The 26,013-nt window shown below is 35.1% G+C and overlaps 2 long non-coding RNA genes across 2 annotated transcripts; both read left to right on the top strand.

Annotated features, from left to right (window-relative positions):
* Window positions 1-532: 532 nt before the first annotated feature.
* Window positions 533-20,711, top strand: LOC116182478. The gene is made up of 3 exons (XR_004147528.1): window positions 533-717; window positions 17,685-17,722; window positions 20,700-20,711. It is a non-coding gene; the product is annotated as an uncharacterized LOC116182478 (long non-coding RNA).
* LOC116182479 lies at window positions 14,860-16,643 on the top strand. The gene is made up of 3 exons (XR_004147529.1): window positions 14,860-15,586; window positions 15,645-15,768; window positions 15,814-16,643. It is a non-coding gene; the product is annotated as an uncharacterized LOC116182479 (long non-coding RNA).
* Window positions 20,712-26,013: the final 5,302 nt, after the last annotated feature.

Below are 26,013 nucleotides of genomic sequence, written 5' to 3'. Positions count from 1 at the left end.
AATAGGTGTCAAGAGGGCTCGAAGGAGGAGCGTGGAACGTTTGGGGGAGGCATAAAGAAAACTCGAAAGTGGGCAAGTTTCTAAACAAAACGTCTAGCAAGCTTAAAAGAGACGAGAAGACAGTTTGTAAAAGGCGGAAGAAAAACCTAGTATTTTCTTTTGCATGTCATTGGATGCAATGGGGGTGCTAGTGTTAACAAAGCATCCCCTTTGAAAGTCGAGGGTTTTTTCTCAAAATCTTTATTATATATTTAGCCGGAAATGTAAAATGGTGATGCTTTCGTACATTATTCAAGAGTTTCACAGGTTTTTTTGCAAAAGAAACTGGCCAATCTCCGAGTTAGCTAAATATAGTTCTGCAAGTGCTTATTTGAATAAAATCTTTGAATAAGTAATTTATTTAATGATAAAATTCAACTTTCATTCTTCGTCCATAATTAATACAATTCATGTTTTTAAAAAAGTGCGCGCGCGCTCTTTCCTGTCGGCAATCTTCGCGTAATGTTAAAGGAAGGAGAAGCTGTAAACGACAACTGTCACGGCCCTGACGTCAGTTATTAAAGTGTCTGTAAGGTTTATGTTTTATCGTTAGTGTTCCGTTTATTCGTTCTTGCTTTTTAAGCTTTGTTTATGTTACGGGACATGCCCTTATGTTTAACGGATTTTTGTTTTACCCAAAATTAGCCGCATTTAGAACAAATCAATCAGAGATTTTCGGTAAGTTGATGTTCATTATTTATGATAATTTGGTTGGTTTTTGTTCTTGCTATAAATATTTACACGACTCGCAATGACAAGTTTTTTTTAAATCTCTGAAGATAAACACTTAAAAAAAATATGTTCTCTGAAATGTTTTATCAATCCGAGTGCAGAAAGGATTATTAACAAGAATTTAGGTAATTATTTCGGGTTTCCTTGATTGCAGACGCAATATTGTAACGTCTTGTAAACCTACCTGTGGTAATTTATTATTCAATAAACCGATTATTAATTTCTGAATCCAATAATAAAAAAATGCCTATTTTTGTCAGGATTCTTTGGAATCTAATCAACATTTTCAGTTAGTAAATATATACACTTTTGCATAAATTGTGGTCTCGTTTTTGATGATAAAAACTGGAGTTTATTTTCAGGAAAAAGTAGAAATTGAGGTTTTTCATTTATGATGGCATTTGTTATTTATGGCGGAAAACAATTGTATTTTTATTTATTACTTTTTTGTTGTTGTAAATTTGAATAATTGGGAATCTTAAATTGACAGCATATGCGTTTCTAAAATTAAATGTTAACTTTTAGTTTGACATTTACAAAACATTTTCAAACGAAAAGCAGCTTACTAATCTACTAAATATTTTTATTGTTGACTGCATTATTTTTTTGAATTCCTGCCTGTTTGAGGCTGTTTTTGAAAAATGGGGTTGCCGAAGTTAAACAAATTAGATCTCTTTGCTACGCTAACGGCCTTTTTCGAAAACGTTCAATTTTTTTCGAGCTTTTTTTAATACTTACTTAATGGAATAATATGATCAGGCCGGCGTCGGGTGCCAGGTATTCTGATAAACTCGAGGATAAACTCTTTTGCGTGCAAGAAATAGGAAAATGATGTTTGCAGTAAAACATTCCTTCTTATCACGGAGATTTTTCGAAATTTGTGGAATGGGAAACCCATCCGCAGGAAATGGGAACTATCGAAAGAACTGTATTTTTATCATGCAAGTGATTACGATTGAACCTTGGTTTGTCTATTGTTTACGAGTTTCTTTATATTGAAATATTTTGTCCCCTAATTATTATGTGTTATTATACAGCAACGTTGTAAATAAAATTGTTGTATATTATAAAATTCTGCGTCAATTTGTAATGTTTTGTTGTGGGAAATCGGAGAAATGGATATTATAAATTATAACTATAATTATAAATCTAATTTTTGGTTCAATAATTTCACGGCACGAGTGACATAAATTCGATTTTTACGCAAATACTAAATTCCGAGCTAAATTCTAATTTATTTATTTTTTCCGAAATTGAAAAATAATAAATGAAAACATGAGCAGTCGTATACTTTTTCAAACTATAAGAAGCCTATTAGAACTACAACTACTAAAAAATTGATGCAACTGTCAAGGATTTTATTAAATACTTTTGGTTAATTATGTTATTATAATATTGGGGTAATTAAATTTCATTCAAAAATTTGGATGTTAAGCTAGATGCCATTATATGGTAATTTAATTCATACTAAAAGTGAGTTACCCTCAAGGATTTTAATTACTGATTAAGTACAATGCAATTACTCGTATATTAACTTTAAATCAAGTATATGACTATCACGAATTCCACCTACAAAATTTCATTAATTACACACTCTCAAGGTGTAACTGCGTACAATTTCGGAACGCGTATACAAAGCTTATCATGAAATTTGCTAAGTGACTCCAAGACCAGTGCTTTCATTCACAAGTAGAAGCAATTATGTACTCTGGGTTTGGTTCCCAGTTTTGGAGAGCTTTGCATAGCAATTAAAAGGGTTAGCAGATACTATATTTCAAAACGCAGAGTTTCCCTGGTCATATTTGGAGGGGGGGCGGCTGATGTCCTAGGATGGTTCATACCTCAACTCGTACGAAATACGAAGAAGTTCCTTGCAGAGATTTCTAAAAAATTGTAATAAAATTGAAAATGTAAATACCTACAGCTGGGAAGGACGTCACAATTTAGCATAGAGTATGGAAATGTGTAATGAATCAGAAAGTGTTTCGATCTAAAAGTAATTTATACCTGAAACCGTTTGAAGAGCCACAAAAGCGACTCGTCATGCCAACCCTTAAACCTGTTTGTATTATTTCGGGTTGCTATTACTCACCTTTACCTTGGGTACCTACCTTCTGCAAATTTTTAAATGGACATGACATATTTTTTTATATTTTATCGAGGGGGTAACGGCAAAAACGTTCCGTATTCCCAGAAATCATAGGTGAATTTTGAACTGTTTCTTTATTTTGCGGACATCACTTCGGGGAATCATAAAATGATTTTAAGATTGGATCGACAATTGGATTATTCCGGGAACCTTTTGAGCTTGCACCAGGGCTCAAATATTCGGGTAGAAAACACCAAGAAACATCTCAAATTGTATTTTTTCGTCCACTGTTTTGCATTGCATGTTAAACGTCCGTAAAGTAAAAAGTTGGAAAAAATTCATTGCATCCCACAAGATTCGCATGATGGGGGACAAATGATATGGATTCCATGAAGAGTTTTTAAACTGAATATTTCATTGAAGGTGAAATACAATGATACCGTTTTGCCAAACAAACTCGATTTGCACATACATTTGGGTTTAGGTGTCGTCGAGGGTGTCCTACTACTCTACTCACTACTGGAAAGTTGAACCTGTGCCGGGGGTTGATTTTTTTTTTTTGGGTAATACGAGCGTGATGTAGTCGATTGAAAGCACCTTTGAATAAGTTCACTAATGGTGAAATTACATTATTACATTCCATAATTTATGATTTATGAATAATTATTTTTCGCCCCCAAAAGTCATTCTTTAGTTTAGAATGATGGTTGTGATTTTTAAAGGTGCTTCAAAAAAATTGTTACCAGTGGAAGAATCGTCTCCAAGACTATGTGGCTTCCCAGAGATGCTATTTTGAAAGAGACAGCAATGAATTGTAATCATATTTAAATAAAAAATGTAAACGCCTTATGGCGCGTAACTTTAGCCAATTTTCCATAATTGATCAGAGTTGAAAAGGTCGTATACCTAATGTAAGAAAGTTGACATGCTCACATCTGATTTTACAATATGCGATACTCTTTCCTTTACTGTGGTTAAAATTTCAAAAAAATATCTCCACAAATAAGAATGCAAAAAGAACGAACTAAATATTTTCAAAACTGTAGGAGTAGTTAAGGCCACGGACAGACGGAGAAAGTTGCCCTAATAGCACCTTCCAACATGAGTTGGAAAATGCCCTAACAATATGTAAAGCATCAGTCTCATTACTTAATTTACACACCTCGTATTTTCAAAGTGGACAACCCGCATTTTGCAATCAGTTTTGAAAGTCGATGTATGGAAATCGTGCCCATTCAATTTTTGAGCATCCGCGAGTTAGTTTCCGAAAACAGAATTAAATCTTTCATGTTTCGGAGTTATCATGTTGAAATTCTCGCATATCGAGTACGAGAAGATTTAGTCCAGTGAATTTGTAGTTTCGAATTACAAAAGGTCCGATAGATTTTATTTTTCCGAAAAATCCAAGTTTGCCAATTCGACTGACGTCGGGAGAAATTTCTGTGTGTCAAAAATCTGCAAAAATTTCTACTTTTTTTCGATTTTTCTCAAATAATCCGCCACCGGCAATACTTAGGTAAAATCATCCATTATTAAAAACTGTAAATACGAAACTTTAAATTAGTGTATCTCAGTATCTCCTAAACTATACCTACATGTTAGGGAGCCAAATAAAATATCAAATTGAAGGTACTTTTATACACTAGAGTTTTTAATAATGGATAATTTTTAACCACAGAAATTTCTCCCGACGACGTCAGTCGCATTGGTGAACTTGGATTTTTCTCTCTCTTTACTATTTAAACAAGTTTGAAAAATAAAATCTTCTATATTGGAGTGTCTGCTAATTTTATTTTATGTAGATGTGTAGGGAATCTGCCATGATTGGCTCTCAATCGACAAATGGTTGCAATAAAAGGCCTGCTGGAGATATTTTTATACCATGGTTGTTGAGGTAAGTTTGGTTCTAATTGTTTGTAGTATTGCACATTTGTTATGTGTGCTTTAATACACACCATGACATCTCTTTTAGGAATATGATAGTTAAGACTAATATCTCTACTGTTTGCTGCCTCTTTAGCACGAAGGTCAGCAATTTCGTTACCTTCAATTCCTGCATGCGCTTTTATCCAAGCTATGATAACATTTTTTTCTTGCTTGCGCGCTTGGAAATAAAGTTCAAAAATATTCTTAAGGAGGTGGTTATTATTTCGGTAGAAATCAAAATTTTTCAATTTCTTAATAGCGCTTAAACTGTCAGTAAGTATTATAAGTCGATTGTACCTTAAGCTGAGGACGTATTTTAACGCTTCTACTATTGCAATCAATTCTGCCGAATAAATGGAAGTGTATTTAGAGAGTTTTGAACTAAATCTAAACTTGTAGTCACTATGATATACTGCGTATCCAACATTGTCATCATTCTTTGATCCATCTGTAAAAATTAAATGGAAATTTGGGTACTGCATCTTAACATCAGCTAGAAAAGCGTATTGTCTAAATGATAGTGGCAGCCTGCTATAGTCTGGGAAAGCGAAAGTATCTGCGGTTAGATTATATATATTAAACTGACAAGGGTAACCGTTATTCCTTTCAGATGACTCAACTACTTTCCTGTATTCTATAGTATCGCAATAACTTTGTACAATTGTGGGAGTAGCTTTATTTTTCCAATATGAACTTGTTAAATGTAGAATAAAGAGTTCGTGCAATCTATTGTATATAGGTGATCTTCTTTCATACAAGCCACCAAACACCAAACTATTGCTTAATAGTTCCCTACGCCTACTGAGCTGCATAATACCGCTTTCGGCATACAGAATATCAATTGGTGTACTTATAAAAAGTCCCAGACAAAGACGTATACATTTATTTTGTAACACTTCCAATTTTTTTAGATGACAGTTATTGGCCGCGCCGTAGAACGTAGCGGCGTAGTCAAGAATAGATTGTATGTAAGATTTATAAACCATCACTACAATGTCTGGCGATGAACCCCACTTGTTACGTGAAATTGCTTGAATTCTTCCTTGTTACCTTATGCTAATGTTCCTAAATTTGGGCTGGCGTATAAATCCTGTTCTAAATGAACACACGTTTATTATTTAAAGGTGTAATCATTGAATAAAAACACTCAATGGTGTAATGAAACTTTTGTAACAATTAACAAAGATCATGTGTGAATTGTTGACTAAGGCTAAACTTACGTCAAAGGAAACAATTGGTTGGTGATAACAAGAATAAAGCAATATATAATGTTTACTCATTCTGTTAAAGGTGCTTTGTTTGGATCTGTTAAGGAAGGAAACGTCATATTTGGTTCAATTATGAAAAACCTTCATTTATGATCATTTTGCATTCCTATAGACCTATAATTTATAAACCACAGTATTGTTACGGGTGTTATCGAAAATAGCCTCATTTAATTGTATTTAGATTAATGAGTCCAAATTGAAGTTTAACGTATACAATCTCGTATACAATTAACGCTGGTCATAAGATACAATTTAAGTGTGTGTATGTGAACATATATATTTAACCGAGTATTTAATTATAAAGACTTGTAATGTGCAAAACTTTTTGACACATCTGTGACAAGTACTAATTCCTAATTGACAATTATGGAATAGTTTATGTTAAACCTGCGTGTTTATTTTGGGTTAATTAGATAATGTAGTTCAGCACTCGATTTAGCGTTTAAAAAAATTAGCCTTTAAGTGTAAATGAAAGTCTTATAATGTCTAAACGCCGAAAAAGAAGAGTTCAGAGAACAAGAAAATCCTACCTTGAACATTTAAGGCATTCCGGATTGAAGAGTAATTTCGACATATCCACTTGAGATTATCAGGACATATACCGGGTGCGAATACTTTCAAACCGAACATAGGGAATTAACATAGGTAGGAAACAGTTTTTCGCAGATTGTTGCTCCCCAAATTAACTTAGAGAGTTCATAATGCCACCATTGGAAAGAAGATTTTTTTCCGCGTTTTATGATATGCAAATTATTAACGTCTAGTTGCACGTTTAATTATTATTTTGCGAAATTAGGTAATCAAAATGTGTACTCGGTTTAAAAAATCACGGTAGTCATGATAACAAGGTACGATAACTGTCAATAATTTTAATTTGTACTTACTACAAAACTTACGATGTATTCCATTGAGGAAAACTTTTTATTGTAAAAAAACGTTTACGGCGGTAATAGTTATCGCAGAGTGCGAGATTTATTTTCCGTGGAATTTAATCAAACCTCTATTCCGTCAATATCGACAATTTGACAATTCCGGATGCTTAAATCTACGGGTCATGGCTACATGATTTTTTGAGTTCATTTTATTTTGCGAATTTTTGATAAAATAATGAGAAAATACAAATAAAACTTAACTAACTCGCATTTAGTTAGATGAGAAAAAAAGTCTTCTTTCCAATGGTGTCATTATGAACCCTCCAAGTTAATTTGGGGAGCAACAAGCTGCGAAAAACTGTTTTCCCATGTTAATTCCCTGCGAAAAACTGTTTTCCCATGTTAATTTATATGTTCGGTATTCACCCGGTATGCATGTACACGTACAGCTCGATTTATACACCCACAAAAAGAGGTTGGGACGCGGACATCAGAACGCCCCCTGGGACGCGGACATTAGATCCTAGGCTAGGACGAGGCGTTAGGGCGTTTGCCCACAAGACGGTAACGGCACGATTTGACGCGCGCGATATATCGCGCCGCATCCGCTAAGTGCTCGCCCACTACGCGGTAGATATCGTGCGAATATGTTTAGATTAATATTCCGTGTTGCCAGATCGATTTTAGTCAGTTGGTGCTGTAAGCTTCGAAGTGATGGATCGAAGGAAATTAATTTTATTAGCGATGGTTTTGGGTAGGCGCCGAAGAAGGCAAGCTATCCAGACTCAAAGGCAATATTGGGTCCATCCCATTTTGAGACAGCACGCACCAAATGACAACACAGTACTAAAAATATCGTAGATAATTTTGACCTGTCGGCTAGAAATCATTTAACCCTATTGGCGTTCAACAGTCAGGCGAAACGAATTTGCGAGCTTTTTGACCGCTAAATCGCGGGTTTGTGCGGTAACGTGCGGCCGCGACGGTTTTAAATATCATCGCGGCATTTTTTTACCAATGGGCGACCACTGCATTTATTGTATGACAAATTTATGAATTTTGGTCGTCGCAATAACGCGTAGGATTTATCGCGACCTAATTTCTGCTTTGTACCGTGACCTGCATGATGCTTGCGTTCTAATGTTCGCATCCCAATATCCGCGTCCTAATATCTGCGTTCTAATGCCCACGGTCTAATGTCTGCCGCCTACTGTCCTGGGGTCCAATGTCCGCATCCAAATGTCTTGCGGCCCAATGCCATAGCGCCAGAATCGAAGTATGCAGTGGAAGTCGTCACATCTTTGGACCGTGACACAATTCAACAATATTCAGCTGAAACTCGGCTTAAACGATTATGTTATTCCGAGTATCCAAGAATGTTCGCGAACAAACACGTCATATTTCCCGGAAACATTCCGTCACATCCGCGTTCGTTCTTTGTCGATTAATCTTTTATGACGCCTCGATGTCTATTCGGATTTCTAGAATATTCGCTACAACTTGTTTAGGTTTACGAACTCTCATTGGCTTTAAATTGAACATCTAAACGTGTTAAAAGTACCTGTGAGAACCATCGAAAAGACCAATGGTTTGTTTAGGTCCTTCCATAAGTAATCTTTCCAGTTACTGGGCCGCTGTGAAGTTAGCAACCAGTTTATTTCAGATATCTAAACAATGGGCAGCTAAGAAATCAACAGAGTGAACGGCTACACGCCGAGGAATAAACACTCGTGACTGTAAGAGGACATAAGGGTGAAATCTTCCCCGAAAACGAAAAAAAACCGTTAAGAAAAATTAATAAATAAATTTTCTTGGACTGCGTGCTAAGGGGTCACCGCCGTTTTTTAGGACGTACCTCTTAAAATTTCAGAAAAATCCGTCCATAAACAAGAAAGTTAGGTTTGCTCTTGCGCAGTGTTCCAGCAATCAAATTGGTGTTTCAATCAAGATTTGAGTCTCACTTTGGCTAATCAAAATGCAACAAGACTATAGGTTTTATAATAAAGGTCAGGATTTTTTGCATTGACTTTTTTCGCAAGTGGCCCAGAATAAACTTACAAAAAAAACCTCCATACTATAAAGAACCAAACAGCGATAAAGTAATCTGATAGTGACAGATGCACTTTCAAATGGACGGGCAGGCAAAGTAGCCACAATAGCGCATTTTAAGGGCGCTTTTTTAAAAGTAGCGCTTATACAATATTCACTTTGGCTGTTCAGTCGGTCCGTCGGTTGGCTGCAAAGGTTTTTTAAATATAACCCTCGAAGGAATCATCGTAGAATGCTCAGGTTTAAAGCATTAAGTAGCTTTGTGTCACAATTTTTCGCATGCAAATTATATTTCAACGCTAATAAAACCTCGATCCGTCGCACAAAAACGCGCTTAAGTAGCTCGACGCATTGCGTACTTTTCAACTTTTTATTTTTGTGGAAATGCGGCAAAAGTGATTGACCCCCACTCCTAGTCATTTTACTTCTAAAGTTAAACCCGAGGTTAAACCGTAGATTAAAAAATTGTTTTTTTAATCTATGGTTAAACGAACTGAATTCAGGTGACTTGGAAATTGGTTTGATTCTAAAAATGAAACTGCATCACCCGGGATAAGAAAATACAGACGTGTAACACTATATGTTTTATCAGCACGTACTACATTTCATTAGACAAAACAATCTGAGATTTTCAACTGCAGCTGCTTTTAATTTGTAAATCAGAACAACATTGAAATTTGATGTCATTCTTTTGAATCAATTTTCCTGACTCATTTTGTTTGCTAAATTAACCTACCGTCCGGGTAAATATAGTCCCACCTCTCAGGTCAAGCAGCCCTGAGAATCAGAATAAACTTTTTAATTAAATTAAAGCACTGAAATAGAAAAAATAGTATGAAAAACGCGTGTTACAATGCTTTATTGTAATACTCCTATCTTGCGGACACTCGTGGCTACGCTTCGCGTCGCCACTCGTGCCACAAGATAGTCGTATTACAATAGGTCGCATTGTAACACTTGTCTTTCAATATACTATTTCCGAACGCTCCTAAATTATTTGATAATGACGACCCTATGCGTTCCACGGCTGCTGTGGAAGGGTAGAGGGTTCCACAAACAATCGTAAATTTTTATCAGCTTGTTTATTCTATTAATATACATTTTATTTCAAATTGTTGAATAAAGAAAATAAATAATTTTACTTTTAATCGAGCATTTCCGTCGAGTCTATTTATATCTAAGTCTACATCAAAGATTTTAAAAATATACACCTGATACTTTATTGATGATGTTATTATATAAATATCACTGAACATTTCCGACTCTCATTTTTGTGTGTTTAGAAGGTAATTATCGGTGCGTGTGATAAAATATACCGGGCGATCCAAAATAACAGATTAAATTTGGCGCGTAAAGTTTTTAATGCTTTTTACTTAGGCATTGGCAAACATGTTTAGAAGGTGGTATAATTCATTTAAGACAATCATTAAGAGAAAATGCTTTATAAGGATCATGTAACCTTACTTTTTAAGGGGATGGATATTGATTCATTTTTAAGGCGTACATCAAGCGTAAAACGTTTAGAAGATGCTCATATTCGACTTGTTTGTGCTTAACCAAATAAAGAGTATATATACAACTGCAGTTGTAAAGCCGGGTCCACATTATCGAACTGAACCGCAATCCAAATCCCGCCGCGAACATAAGCATGGTTCGAGTCAGGTTCAAACTATCGAACTGAGTCGCGAGAAGAACCCCGTCGCGCGCACTGCGAGCAAGCTCAAACCGATCCATCTATTGGCGGTATTCTGTCGAAACATCAAAGAATGTTACATGACTGGGTTCGAAGTTGATTAGACGATCCACATATTTGCAAGTGCATAACCAGATTTCCCGCGTTTGTCTAAATACGTGGATCGTGTCGATTTTCTTCACTGCACGAGGTTCGGCTCGATAAAAAATTGTGTGCATGTTCACGAATATGCTCGGCTTGTAGCTCAGTTGGTGGGCGAGTATATAGTGAGTGAATCTTCCGGGGGACGAATATTCTACGATTACTAATTTCTGGGGTTCTGACAGGCATGTAATGAAATAGAAAACATAACACCGAGATTCTGGATTCATGACATCAATCTAAAAAAAATCCCTTTCGATTCGGCCGTTCACGGGTAGGTGGATTTCTTTCCTCCATTTCCAATAGGTAGATAGATAGAAACCTCCCTAAAAGGGAGACATAATATGGTGAATTCTATCATTTGGTTCCAGATTTACTATATAGCTGATTATCTTGATAGTGTAGCGTTTTATTGCAAAATACAGGATTTTTATTTTGAAACATGAACAGAATGAATCAATTCTTAAATTATTAAATTTGTATCACCTAGACAACAACTTATATTGTTTTCCTAGGATGTATCGATTGGCGTTAATGGTCGGCACAGTACTCCAAAATGGCGACTAAAACTCACTTTAACATTTTTTTCTTGTTGAAAACAAAAATATTATGATGATTTTTATGTAGCACATACGTTTTGCCACTTAGTACTAGTTTATGAAAAATTTTGAAGCCAAAAAAATTTAAGATGGCGGCTGAAATAGAGTTCCAAATGCCGCGTTTTGTAGTATTCTTGATTTATTCTACCTTAAGTGAGCAAAAGAATTATAATTTGTTTACAAAGTGCCTGCTTAAGTAAAAAAGAAATACAAAAACTTTACTTAAACTTTTTCAAAAATGGCGGACAAGATGGCGCTTAGTTTGACTCTTTGTATGCGATATACAGGTAGTATTAAAATCATTATTTTTCGTTTAATTTCATATTATTTATTACCGTATACAAACTCTGTATAAAAAAATAAATTGAAAACAAAACTTAAAAAAATAGAAATGAACAAAAACATTAGACTTTATTCGGATTCGTCACTTGAATCCGAAGTTTGCACAAGCTTTCGTTGTTGGTGCAAACGCTTTTGCATTGGCAACTTCTGGTGCACAGCATGCGTTTGCCTTTCGAATTTACAGTTCTCCGGCACTTGCACATGTTAGTTTTGCACCCTTTCTTGCAACCACAATGTACCAAACTTTTGCTTTTGCATGCTTTTGGCACGGCACACCCACAGTCAAAATATTTCGAACTTGGTACCTAGCATGTAGCCAGCAGATTCGCGCTATCGGTAACTCTGCGCGCGTTGCGTCGTCGCTGTGATGGAAGTCCTAAATTACGCGTGCGTTTCAAATGCTGTAGGTATAAACAATATTTGGCGTTCTATTTGTAAAACTAAAAAAACTTAATAAGGATCTTATAATATAATTATTAATACCTCCCTAATGCACTCAAAAAGATTTCGATAATTGCTATTAAAATATCATCAAAAGTCATACTATCCGCATTTTGGGAACCATTTTGTTTTATTTTTTCGCAAATTGTTATTATTAACAATAGTAGGTAGACAAACTCATTTTTAACCTATTTGTATCAACCCCATGTAAAAAATGCAAATTTTTCTTTGCAACTAAAGAAATTAGTTAATACAAGTTTCTACCGTTATTTTGGCCACCATCTTAATTTGTTTTTGGCTACATATTTTTTTATACGATAGTAATAAATAATTAAACGTATGTACTAGATAAAAATCATAAATATCTTTGGTTACAACAAATTTTAAAGCGAGTTTTAGTCGCCATTTTGGGCGCCATCTAGATTTGAGGCCTTAGCAGCCGGAATTCGAGGTGGTGACAGGCAAAATCGGATTCAGCAGGGTCCAATTACCCTAAAAACACTTGTCACCAAAATGTCTCAAGATTTGCCGTTAGAAGTTAAGATCTCAAAATTCTCGCCCGGACTATACTGTATTGACGTACATTTTCAATTAATAACTCCCATTCAGACTCAGACATAATATTTGGGAGTTTATAATCACGCCACTGAATAAACTTTCACAGTCAAATCTCTTGACAATGTCCGTCGGCGATCGGTAATTTTTACCTCTTCGAGCATTCCGCGATTAACCCGTCGGTGATATCGTACCCGAACCGACACAGTGCGCGGATAATTAAATGTTTGCATAGCAAATCCGGCGGAGGCGTTGAGTCGTGTCGAGTCGATCCGAGTCGATTCAATGCGCGTCCTGTTTGTTTCCACCTAACAGTATTTAAGAGCTAAGACACAGAGCAATACATACATGTAGGCCGATTACAAGAGACACTTTCGCTAATGTCCGTGAAGAATTTCAATACAGACTGTACTATTGTTTGTGCACTTGTGGTTGTAGAGACAATTAATAAAATTAATTTTATTTTATAGCAGAAATTGACATGAGTAGTCTAAGTGAGGGTAGATAAAGTGAAACATATGATTGTGCATTCTAAAGACATCTGCCATTCTTATGTCAAATCTGACGCGGAGCACGATATAAAACGACGTTCAGAACATATGACAATGCTGTTTCTCTGCAAACCACCGCGACGGAAGAACCTAAGCTTGCTATTTTTATTGTTGACGTCTAAATTAAATTCAGAATTGTCAGAAGCTTTACAATGATTTATATGGCATTTGCTATAAAATAAAGTTTTGTCTTATACGATTAAGAGAAACTAACCATCTCGTGAAAGTTAATTCACTCAATGTTTAAAATGTCCCTTTATCGTTTTATTTATAATAAATAACTATCAGACTGAGGGCAGCTAAGGGTACGGGAGTGAATGTTAAAACTGGTACACCTTCCATTAAACTGATTAAAGTACCGCCTCTGCCTAGCTATTTAACTGGGCGTGTTTTGCACTTTTTGATTTATGATCAAAATTACAAAGGACGGACGGATGAACAAACATGTGCATCGCATGAACGGATGGCTTTTCTTTTATACGCTTATAATAATTATTGTTACCTTGTTGCTCCTCCCGATTGTGGAGTGACGCCACTTTATCATATGTTAATAGCTTGTTCATTCATGTACATACTCTTATCTATTGTCAATATTTTATTTGGTATCATTTTATAGTATAATGATCAAGTTTAGGCGCACTAATATATTCGTAACAAACAATTGCAACTGCCTGAAAATGAATGTAAAAGAAGGAAATATGTTGCCATGATTACGGCGACCTTAAGATAGTCACCCACGTTCATTTGATATTACAACTTGAGCAAAAAGCTTCGCATGTGCATATGGAATTTCAATTAATATGATAGCTGCACTATGGCAATGAGTGTAATCACATTCTGTAATAGGATACGATTGGTATTTCATGTTTTGAGGTAGCATTGCGACTGCAGTTCTGCTTTATTGATGAATCATTGATTTTAAATTTCTTTTAAAAATAAGTAAGGGTAGCTTGTGACAGGGAAGTTTTCATCTACAAAATAAAAAATTTGTCGCTTCCAGGTTGCTTCCTGTTAATTTGTTATCCGATAGAAAGAATCAAAATTGTTAAATAAAAACTCAAATTATAAAAAGGAAACGCTAAAAATTGAAATAAAATGATCATTAATGATGTGGCGTTTTCATACTTAAATTAGTCGCCAACGGTATTACCGTCAACTCTTTTTCAGATGGATAGTTAGAGTGACATAATTTGAATGTCATGTAATTAATAGTTTTGAATATTTTCAATAAATGTTTAAAGAAATTGTCTCCATACACAACAAATTATAACATTTCTGTTCTATGAATAGAATAGCACACAACTTCAACCACAAGAAAAACTACTTCAGCGGCGTGTACCTAATCTCACTCACTTGTTAGATAAAGATTTCGTCTGCGGTTTATCATAAATATGTATTTTATATTTCCCTTGTTTACTTTTGTAATTTAATAAATTTTTACTTAATATTAAACGAGTGGGAATTAAATTATTTTCATCGTTTTTTATATTATAGTTAATAAACTAAATAAACAAAATAATACAGGGCGTTTCAAAAAGAATCATCCGATTTTGTAGGTTTATAATTTCAATAGTAATAATAATATGGACATGAGGTTAATTTTATATTAAAGGATAACTAATAAAGTTTTTTTATACACCATTTACAGGTGCTCAATATGGCCCCCTTGAGATGCACGGCATATGTCTATGCGATACTCAAATTCGTCCCACACCTTAGCTTATACCATCTTCTTATGCTCTGGGCTGTAGGAGGATCAGCACCATATGTGGTACGAAATTCACATTGCACGGAAATCACAGACTCACATTCAGCAAACCGTATAACACAAAACGCTTTCTGTTGTTTAGACGCCATTTTGACAATAACTGAGCTGGGCGTTGACAGAAGCGCGCTACTGCTACCTAGCGGAAACCACGCGAAACTCGAGAGCTTCCTCTTACTAACAGTACATTGTTCTATCAAATCGGACTTATAGATGAATAGCAATAAATTTTTAAAATCGGATGATTCTTTTTGAAACGCCCTGTATATGGGGATCAAATTTTGAATACTTATTCTAATCGCTAACTGAACGATCCTTTCATCTAGATTCTAGAGAGTATTTTTTGACGCTGGTCACGAATATTTTCGTATTAACTAGGAAGTGTAATAGTTGGTCGAAAAACACTGATGTAATTATCCTTCTTATGTTTCATGAAAATGAAGATCCAGGAAACGACGCGCAAAACCACTAAATGAACACGAAGCCACCACATCTTGTGGTTGCAAGCTCACTACAGAATAAAAGTAGGCCTTACATTAATAAATGCTAACGATTCCTGAATTATGAAAGTTCGTTCTATAGATACCGAATGTTTAAACGAATCGAACAATGGATACTTGCGCCTGGTTTACTTATGGTACAGTTGCGCCTTCAAATTTTTTTTGTAATAGTGATGTCACTATTGTTAATGAAGGTGAGACGATAGGTGAGACAATTGCTTTACCAACATTTGAAAAACATTTTTTTACAGTCGCTTAAAATGGGTTGAGGTATTTTCGAGCGCGTACAAAAAATACCTAATTTATGCATGCATATGGTAAGTATTATGTAAGTACATAGCTAAAGATGTACCGAGTGTCCTATTTTGCTTGAGACTCGGCTGTTTTAAAAGATAGAGACTTGTGATTTTCGCGACTTTGTGCTATTTTTTTTGTGGAACTTTTAATACCACAGGCAGAACCAATCTAGCTACGTTTGTTTCTGAGATACAAGGTGAAAACGAAAAACTTTTTGGGATGTTACCATATCTTACTACCCACGTAGAAATTTTCCGTAGAAGCCAGTGGCGTAGTAAAAAAGATTTTGGCACCGTTTTTGACATTTGACCCAAAGTTAGTATTTTTTAAATACAACCTCCTATATGTCGCAATGCCAATTTTTTGTATTCTTTTTCCTGAGTACGTACCATAACCTATATCTATTTTATATGGTGTTCATTTTGTTTTATCCGCTATTGATATCTCGAGAACTATAAGAGCTCCGAGGTCGGTTAAATTAACAACCAATTTCTATTTTACAAGACTATGGAATAGGACAGTTATTAGAAATCCACTGATTCGGGAACATATCATTTAAATTTGCGTATTATGGTCAGGTGCATCGTCTTGTAGATAATATAAATGTGTTTGGTACATTAAGGATGCATCATGTAGCATATGTGATAAAGCGTCTCTTAAAAATTGCAAATACCTCACCTGTGAGAGTACCTTCATACATATGAATAAATATTTTATCTTTCAAAATAGCACACCAAACGTTAACACTACATTTTTTTTAATCCACCTACGCACAATTATGGGTTCTCGGTGCTCCAATAATGATTATTTCGTGCATTAAACATGCCATTATTCGAAAAATTCGATTCATCTGTCCAGATAAAAATTGTAAAAAGTCCTAACAAAACTGAAGACGTCTTTCATGGTTTCCAAGATGTAACTGATGGATTTTTTAATCTTAAGTCTGGACAGTGCATACGGAGCGGAGTATGTGAATGTAAAGTATGGCAAGTATTGCATTCTTATGGTTTCACAGTTTTCATGAGAATTAGAAAATTTGGACCATCATTGAAGGTGGTTAGTTCTTCAGGAAGTGATATTTCTTTTGATTTCGAAGGATCACGTATTAATCAATGGGCAGTATTTCTAATTCGGTTAAGTGTCCTTTTCATATTCCTCGATGAAGGTATCTCTGTGACCCTGTGACGAATGCATAACCCTGATCAAGCTTCTCCTGTAGATAAATTTTTGATGCATGATACAAATACCCGTCATCTTCTTTGGCAGGTTTCTTCGCGTTTGAGAGACACATATTTTGACTTCCGTAAAGACTGGGGAAGCAGGGACTACGTTTGGTCTGCACTTTTGCTCTGTTTATCTATGGTGTATAAATTAATTACACACCATGACATGATCATTATAATAATTAATCAGAAAACGTTTGTAAGAAAAAAGTCCAATAACATATGCCACTTGCGTTTTTTAATTGCCTTAAATAGTTGTACTTTTGACCTGGTGTATTGTTGACTATATCGTTTCCGTCCACAACAGACTCAATTCACTGTTTATGTTCTAAAGTTCAAACCTCAATTTCTGCAAGGTTACATTCCACGGATCCCGCAAAAAATGAAATGAATCTGAATGGATCCATTGCCGACTTTAATTTTTATTGGCTTACTGTTTTGAAAATCCAAAAATATAAATTATTATTATAAAATAAATGTAATGGATTTGATTCGTAGCGGATCTAGCCATTAAATGCAAAGGATATGTAGTAATCTGTATAGAAAATGTAACAACTGTATATTGGGTGTTAATTTTGATTAGTAATCGTCCTTTTTTACAGGTTTACAACATCTCGAGCACTTTCTAAATCTATGTAAGGTAAGTGAGGAAAAAAAGACACCCCATACTAAATTTTGCTCGAAATTTTATCGAGATCGTTTAGCAAAATCTGTTCATTTAAAATATATGAGGTTTCTACGTTTTTTGTTTTTCATTAGAAGGTTGCCACTGCTCGAAACCAATGTCGAAACTACAAATTAATGCTGCTGTCGCTTCAGTTTTACTATCAATTTTAACTTGTACGTGGGGTTTTTTCGGCGAAACCGGACGACCACGTAGGGTGTAGGTGATATTTGATCTTGTAATGTATTTGAACCAATTCAAGTCCTTTTAAAGGGCTTTGTTTTGTTAGAGGCTATGACAACAAATCTATATATTTCGTTTACTAACTTAACCTGAATAATAATTTCTGTTGATTCAATACGGAGTAACGTAAATCTTCGCAATTAAAACTGGTAAATAGAATTATTGCACCCAAAATACACCTGAAATCTGCCAAGTTGAATTCGGAAATCGGCCCTATCTGCAGTGTTGCCATAATTCTCATCACGACTTGTAAATTATAATGGTTGTGATTATTCTAATGTGTCTGTCAAAAATACGTCTGTGGCAGTATAAATTACTCAGTGGCGAAATGCTACCTACTCATGCAAATGTCTACGGCTTTCTCTCTAGGTTTACGTTATTTCAAATTATATAACACTACATTTTTTTACAAGGAATGTTGGGAAAAATTGTATGTAGGTATCCCACGAATAAACCCATATTATTCCCCTTGATAAGCTACTTTTGATTCCTTGATTCGTAATGTAAGTGATAGAGAGAATTACCATTACTCCACTTGAATCCTCTACAGGTCAGTCATGATATATTATTATTTACATGTAACGATTCTCTTTCAATTTTCACTAACTATAAACGTGATCACATTGATTATAAAATGTGTTATTGCAAGTCCTGTTAAAACCTTATTCACCATAGAAGCAATCAATGAAGACCATTTGAGTGTGCGATTCTTTAAATAGAACTTTAACCCACATTGTGCCATCTAAAGTTGACCGCTTTCAAGGTAACCCACCTGCAAGAGTACTACTAAACTTCGGTAGTTGTGGAATGTATTTGTGACCACAGTCCACAGTTTATTATTTCGAAACCACTATTAAATTTCATTGTTTCTATCATGGCTGTTTGATGTTTTAATAACTTTCTTATATGTCATTTCAAGTAACGGTGAATGTGACATGACTACCTACCTACTACCTACTTCCTTGAGTTACCTACTACCTACATTTTTATTGTAATTACTGAGAGTACTTTTCCCATTATTATAACATTTTCTGTATGTCTATTACAAGAAAATCGTGGTATGATAAATGAGTTATGCTTTAATCTGGCGAAAGGCGAATCTGAAACAATAAAAAAACTGTTTTCTTTTTTGTAGAACTGCACACATGCACCGCTGTGAAATGAGCTGCAACATGGTGCTTTGTTGTTGTAATTAGTGGTATCGTTTCTTGTAAGCAATTCAGATTTTACTCCGCATTGTAGTTTTATATTGCAGACAAAAAGAATTGTAGTTCGGTAACAGTCGACAAAAAAGTGAAGTAACATAATAGCACATTAGAAATTATGTCTAATTGTTACCTACTTATTTCGTGCGTCAATGGATGACAAGTGACAACATTTAAAGTCTATAGGAAAAATGAATTACAAACAAACGTGTATCATTTTTCAGAAAAAACTGCAAGATCAGCATAGTACATTATGAGACACTTTTACGACATTTTAATGTAAAATTATTTTTCCACGCATGTACTTTCAATCTATATATGTACTTATTTCACCGTTTCATAACAAAGTCACTAGCAACTTTCATCATCATCAGAGGCAAATCTTTAGCTTCGTGTGGTTTTTCTAACTTTAGGAACAAATAGTTTATTATAGTTGCAGTGTGTTAAATCCGGACTATAGGGCGAATATCTTAATTCCTAGAGCGACATTCATCGATTACTTGTCGAATTTTTTTAGCCTTGACCACTGCAATTGTGTAGCAGCATTGTTTAAATACTTTATTTAAACAATGGTAGCAGTATGGTCTTATCGGCAAAATTCTCAGGCATTTTCTTTCGAATGACAGCTTTAAGGTTTGAATAGTGTCTTTATCAACATGACCCTTTTTCACTATCCCAGAAAACCGGGTCCGTCAATTTTCCCGTTGAACACTATGTTTTTGCTTTTCTGATGGTGGCCATTCTTTATGCTCCAACAGGACTGATTCTTGTTTTATTGAAAGATTCTATGTATAGTAATTTACACCCAGGTTTCATCGTCTGTAATAATTTTTCAATATCTAAATGTTCATGCCAAATTTCTTGCTTGTCAAGTTTTTGTTCTGGTTTTCATCCACAAATCTTGCGGTGTTACCTCTGAGATGTGTACGTTTAATTGGCATCTACAATTTACATCATAATGTTAAATAATGCAATATGGACACACTTCCAAGGGGTATTGTGAGGTGACGCGTGTTCCCTGACGATGGGGATCGCCGTTCAACTACTTGTTCGTAAATTATCCCACCTCGAAATTTTAAATTGAAATCTCTCATTTACGACACTTAATTGGAAAGCTATTTTTAGTACATTTTATTACATATATTACATACACATTCGAAATTAACAAATAATCGTATTTTATGTGGTTACAGTTATATTCACAAAAGGAAATGTTTCTTACATCTACTTATGCAATGAAAGTAACACGTCAATTTTGAGTTACACTGATGGATTTCACTTTAAATTTAGAAAATCCAATTTGATCGAGCTACAAAATATTATAATCGAAACTTTTAATTAAACATAATATTATGTAAGTACTTGTCTATTTTCTTTAACGCTTGCCAATTGACGAATGTGAACAACCAATGAGATTAAATGCGTGTTTATGGCAACAGTGAGAATTAGTTTTTCGGAGCTTTCTGAAGAAGTGGTCGGTCGCAGGTGCATTTTAAGATTTTGAGGTGGAGATGATGGGGAGTAGATAGTCGTAGGTAACATTACACTTGTACATACGCCTTTCAGATTTATACCCTCTTCACACAACTGATACGGAGTGATAGGAGAATTTTTTTGTATCTCTAACAGGAAAGAGATACGACCCACTGCATGAAACCATTGAATAAAAACACTATTTATTCAATGATGAAACGTAAATGTAAGAGGTAAGAGCAGGTGCCACTAAGAATGTGACTTTTGCAGACTGTTCAGTAGGAGATAGCTACCATGGAGATGATGTGAATGTTTTTCATGAGCATTAACCCTTATTTGCATTTAACAGAAATTGCCCCAAATAAAAAATAAATTTCCTACCTGATAATATAAAGAAATAAATAAAGACATTTCAAATTGCGCTAGAGTGTGCCATGTTCGTAAATTGGTGTGCCACAGTTTTTCATCATGACATGTAAGAATGATTTTTTAAACCCACACCTCAAAGCGTGCATATGCTGCCTCGTATGCTGGACATGAGTTCGGAAGAAGTAATAATACGAACTAGCTTCTTCTACAGCCGCTTCAACGTCGGATGAAATACCCGCATTTTCATCGGAATCGTTCCTTTTGCTTTCGCGGACCACAAGATGAAGCAAGGGGGGCCGCGTGTTGACCACCCATGATTTAAACTCAGTTTCGCAGCTCTACATAAGAAACGTTCTTAAACGGAAGGGGGAGTAGGGTGGAGAACTCTAAACCGTTGAGTGAAGCTAAACGTAATTTTTCTGATTTTTCCAATTGTGGTCACGATAATGTCTATTAGTGCGACGTCTAATTTGAACGGGAAATTCTAATTGCAGGACTAAGCTATTATATTGTCGAAAATATTGACCCCTATCGCCCTATGCATTAACTATCACTTTTAAATAGGTCCTCTCTATGGGCTTATACTGACCTGATGCGAATTATAAGCATATCGACCCTTTTATATCGAAACACTGATTACTTAACTTTAAAACCGAACAATAAGCGTTAAATTGTGTTATAATTAAAAATTAAAGATATGTCTACGGTGTCTACCATATTTCCGTTTTACGGTTGGCAATAAGGCATATGATATATTTCCATATAAGAGGGTCGATGTGCTTATTTAACTCGCATAATCCCATAAAGATGACCCATTTAAAAGTGACACTTAATTCATAGGATGATAGGGGTCAATATCAAATAGTCAAGTCCTGCAATTCGAATTTCGCCCTCTATTATGACGTATTCACGGATAGACCCTATTATAAAGGAAAAGGTAAACGTGTTACATTCCACCGACACCCCGAGACATCGTTACGTGTTGACCTGCATCAAAAATATGAAATTCACCCAAATCCGTTAATATTTTTAGCGCATTTTTTTAAGAATTAAAACAAATGTGCTATTGTTTGCGTTTTGCCCATCCGTCTGTCTGTCTGTCCGTCCGGACCCACTTTGTGGTTTTGAATTACGATTAGGGGATAGTCCTAGAGACCTGGAATTTTTCTAAATACGTACCCTATACCTTTAAGGTGTGCCAGACGTTCATCAAATTTCGGTGTCTCGTGCACTTTTACATGCGACAACCAACTGGTCTCAAATTTTGCATATGCATGCGTTTAGTGGTGCCAAGTAAAATTTTGCTGCGAGAGGGAGGGGAGGGAGTAGAAATTAATTTTATCTTTAGTGGGTATTGTAATTAAAGGTCTGAACAAAAGGAACTGATTTCTACTAACTACCGCCCTTCTGTCTGTGTCCTTATCCAAAGACGGGATTTAGGGGCGAAGGGGGGGATTGGTTTTATGCTTCACGGCGTACTCTTATGAAAGGTTTCAACGAAAGGAGTTAATTTTGACCAACCATAATCCTCCTCATCGACTTCTTATCGTGATCGGATATAAATAATTCCTTATGTACCAAGAACAGATTGAGACAATTCATTTTTTTATCTGGTTTACAGCAATAAACTCGTAACGTATTACTGGTGAACTGGTGCAAAATAAGATGAACCCTGCTTTTGATAGGTGTTACTCTATCCTTACAAATTTTAGGATTGTTTATGGTATCATACCTACTCGATTTAATACTTGGGTATTTCCAGAACGGTACAATTGTAAGTTCACAAACCGTGCAGTAGACTGTTTTACTTACGCTTGAAGCAAAGAGATAACAAAGCTTTCTACGGTAGTAGCGAGGGTAATAGCATATCAGGAAATTCCAAATCCAGATTTGTAGTTTCATTGATATAGGGATGTACTTTCGAATTTTTGTTTAATAACTAAAGCCGCATTTTTTGATACTGTCATTGACTAATACTCCCCCAGTATTAGTCAATGATACTGTTAAATAAAAAAATCATTTGCTATTGGCTTCCATAATAGGCTACGAAGAGTATAATATAAAACTTGTCTATATCGGTATATCCATCTGCACATAAAATTCATTAGGAAGTGCACTCGATATGGATAAAAAACAGAAGTTCCATTCATATAATTATAATTATGTAGAATGGTTCAGATAAGGGATTTTACGGCGCCGTTTTCAAACAGGGAAATGAGTGGGCTAGGTATCATTGTTTATATTATGCGCATTACATTTATCAAAGATTATAAATGTTTATAAATTTTCCTATCTATGCTTCACAAGTTTTTTCTGATGTGTTTATTTTAACCAATCAGGATATAAAATTATTGACGGGGTTGTCATTGGCAGCTACAAAAATGTACTTATATCTTGAACTTTGGACCTTTAGAGTGATCAAACGTAAAACAGACTGGACAGATGCAGTTTCGCGGCATTAAAGAAACGTTTCGAACAAATTTTCAAAATATTTACGCAATTAAATAGGTACGTCTGCACTGCATATTTAAATATTAAACGATACGGAGAAAAGGTTTTTAAAATAATTTCAGAAATTTTTTTCGCATTAAAACAAACAAATTGAGAGTTCAATATAAATTTGGTATGCAATTGGACATTGATTACTAATTTTAATTATTTATAGTGTGGCGTACGTAGGTCTGGGCCGTATAATTAAATAATTGCCTCAATTAAAAAGATTTATTATGTTTACTAATCAGAGATAGATTTGCAGACTAAAGGAGACATTTTAAATTAATTTACAATTTACATCCTCCTTATAAAGGAAGTGCTATCTACATGTTTCCCCGTTATAATTCCATCATTAGCAGAATTATACATATAGTTTATTCCTCGTGGGGGAAATCAAATGTTTATTAACCTACTCTGAAATAATTTACATATCTAAATAAATACTACGCAAGTTCGTTTATTTGATTTTTAAATGGACAACATCGAAATCATCTCAACCCGATCCAGATTTAATAATCGGGGTCTGTAAACTAGTGCATCGGACGTTGAATTAACAACACCAAGTGCGATGTCCTAAAAAAGGTCGTATTAGTAATGTAATTTGTTTGTTTTAAATCTTGTGGAGTTAATGTTATCTGCAAATGGTAAACCGCCAGATTGTTCCAACCTCAATAAGACACCCACACGTGCGTCACACAGATAATTGTCACATAAGTGATTAAGTAAGTATTATTAATCCTTCCCTATCAAATGATTGATAAGTAATTTATTATTACTACTCAGATATTGTATCATTTAAATCGAAATAATTATCTAAAGCAACCTCCTTGTCCAAACAAATAACTGTTTTAATTTAACATTTAAATTAATGACTCATGTTGCGAGTGATCCACATCCTGTAAAACTAACATGGTAATAGTTTTCCAGAATTTTTTTTAGTATAGATTGGATTCTTGTTTCCCAAAGTGTGATGATTATTAGGTTTACTATCGGCAGCTTTGTTTAAAAATTTCATAATGATTATACGACTAAAAGCGTGCCTGTAGCTGCTGTACTTACAGTGTTGGGAAATATAAATAAAAACTGGGCGATTATAGATAATTGCATTAATTATAATATGCTTGCAAGGTTAGCGAAACGTAGAATATTTTGTTTTCGTTCTATTTTAACAAACGCAAGCGCAACCGGGAATACATGAATGCAATTGGTAATTATTTATTAGTTTTGATATGGGCAACTTAAAAGTTCGGCTACCCTATTTATAGGGCAGAGCAGCAAGCCATTTTCCTGGGAAGGTTTAATTAATTATACCAACTTACCTGTGTTGAAGTTGTAGGCATCATTACCAAAATTGGTGCATGCTGAATGTTAATGGGAATTAAACGATTGAAATTTAGACCTTGAAGGTTACTGACGATTGACCGAAATTAAAACTTACTTCTTAGAAAATGCCATGGCAACATGCTGAGTTTCGGAATCAGTATCCTCCAAATGTTCGTTAACTTAACACCCCCATCATCGAATTTTGTTAAATGCTGTGTGAAATTTATTGCTCAGTTCATTTGACCGAATTTTTGTTATGAAACTGGGGGTGCTTGCCTCAGTAAGCTGTTAACAACTTCTATCCTACATGTGTATTAACGTCATTAACGAGGCGAAGTCGTGAACAAGTTCATCATAAACGCCGTACAAAGTGGTGGTAAAATGTGTTGGGATAGTTCCTAAGTGTCGGCACCAAATTTATTTGAATACAATTGTGCTACTTAGCGGAATTTTGAAGCAGGATGACATGGTCACACAGCAACATCAGCCGGATAGATTAAAAAAAAACTTGCCGCTAATCTGTTGTTCGGGGGTTTGGAAAAGGAGGTGAGTAAGGAACAGAATTAATTGAATGTATATGTTACCGGCAAACTGCGAAATCCGGCATTTTGCAAAATCCCTAGGCATTTTGCGAAATGACTAATGCAGCGGGCAAAGTGAGAAACGGAACTCGACTTCGCACTTCGCCTGCCTTCTTTAGGGATTTCGCGAAATGCCTAAACATTCAGGCAAAGTGAGAATACTCGGTTATTTTCCACAGATGCCTAGGCATTTTGCAAAATGCCGGATTTTGCAGTTTGCCGGTAACATATATAGACACGTTTTTCGTGAACTGATGTGGCGAACCATTTGCTCACGATTCGTAAAAATGATACCTACCATAAAAGCGGACCGAACAAAAACCTTCACTTCAATTGAGAATTATTACTAACAATAAACACAAAAAATTCTTGAACATACCTACTATTAAAAATCGCATGTTTGATGGTGTTTAATTAAATTACCCACAGAATTCCCGATAGGTAGCCCATACACACTCTGTGTTCTGAGTAATCTATATATGGCTTTGGCATCAGTAAGGAGATGTTCAATGTAATAATAACCAAAGGTCCGAAGTTCCTGTTTGTTTTATTTAATGTGCAGTTTTTGAAATGCTTTGGT

This window comes from Photinus pyralis, unplaced genomic scaffold (genome assembly GCF_008802855.1).
Source record: "Photinus pyralis isolate 1611_PpyrPB1 unplaced genomic scaffold, Ppyr1.3 Ppyr1.4_unclustered_Scaffold5481, whole genome shotgun sequence".
Lineage (NCBI taxonomy): Eukaryota > Metazoa > Arthropoda > Insecta > Coleoptera > Lampyridae > Photinus > Photinus pyralis.
Note: the sequence above shows the minus strand (reverse complement) of the source record. Positions and strands in the feature narration are given on the sequence as shown.